This window comes from Arachis duranensis, unplaced genomic scaffold, assembly GCF_000817695.3.
Source record: "Arachis duranensis cultivar V14167 unplaced genomic scaffold, aradu.V14167.gnm2.J7QH unplaced_Scaffold_193902, whole genome shotgun sequence".
In the NCBI taxonomy this organism is placed as follows: Eukaryota; Viridiplantae; Streptophyta; class Magnoliopsida; order Fabales; family Fabaceae; genus Arachis; species Arachis duranensis.
Window position 1 is genome coordinate 1 of NW_026264509.1, and position 1140 is coordinate 1140.

The 1140-nt window shown below is 41.3% G+C and overlaps 1 non-coding gene across 1 annotated transcript; it reads left to right on the forward strand.

Moving 5' to 3' along the window:
• Positions 1-900: 900 nt before the first annotated feature.
• Positions 901-1008, forward strand: LOC127744015 (small nucleolar RNA R71). The gene has a single exon (XR_008005230.1). It is a non-coding gene; the product is annotated as a small nucleolar RNA R71 (small nucleolar RNA).
• The last annotated feature ends 132 nt before the right edge of the window (positions 1009-1140 follow it).

The window sequence follows — 1140 nt, forward strand, 5'->3', positions numbered from 1 at the left end:
ATGGTTCCTCATTGAGGAACTCATTGGAGGTCAGTGGGCGTCCAGTGAGGCCTTCCTCAGTGGCGTTCACTGCCTCTCCTTTCTCCCAGAATACGGCCATATTGATGGCCTTGCACTCTCCTTTTGGATTTTCTTCAGTATTGCTTGGGAGAGTGCTTGGAGGAAGTTCAGTAATTTTCTTGCTCAGCTGACACACTTGTCCTTCCAGATTCCTAATGGAAGATCTAGTTTCAGTCATAAAACTTTGAGTGGTTTTGATTAGATCAGAGACCATGGTTGCTAAGTCAGAGTTATTCTGCTTAGAACTCTCTGTTTGTTGCTGAGAAGATGATGGAAAAGGCTTGCTATTGCTACACCTGTTTCTTCCACCATTATTGTTATTGAAACCTTGTTGGGGTCTCTGTTGATCCTTCCATGAAAGATTTGGATGATTCCTCCATGAAGGATTATAGGTGTTTCCATAGGGTTCTCCCATGTAATTCACCTCTTGTATTGAAGGGTTCTCAGGATCATAGGCTTCTTCCTCAGATGAAGCCTCCTTAGTACTGCTTGGTGCATTTTGCATTCCAGACAGACTTTGAGAAGTCATATTGACTTGTTGAGTCAATATTTTGTTCTGAGCCAATATGGCATTCAAAGTATCCTCAATATTTTATTCTAAGCCAAAATGGCATTCAGAGTGTCAATCTCAAGAACTCCTTTCTTTTGACTAGTCCCATTGTTCACAGGATTTCTTTCAGAAGTGTACATGAATTGGTTATTTGCAACCATTTCAATCAGTTCTTGAGCTTCAGTAGGCGTCTTCTTCAGATGAAGAGATCCTCCAGAGGAGCTATCCAAAGACATCTTGAACAGTTCAGAGAGACCATCATAGAAAATACCTATGATGCTCCATTCAGAAAGCATATCAGTGGGACATTTTCTGATCAATTGTTTCTATCTTTCCCAAGCTTCATAGAGGGATTCTCCTTCCTTCTGTCTGAAGGTTTGGACTTCCACTCTAAGCTTACTCAATTTTTGAGGTGGAAAGAACTTTTCCAAGAAGGCATTGACTAGCTTTTCCCAAGAGTCCAGGCTTTCTTTTGGTTGAGAATCCAACCATGTTCTAGCTCTGTCTCTTACAGCAAAAGGGAATAGCAT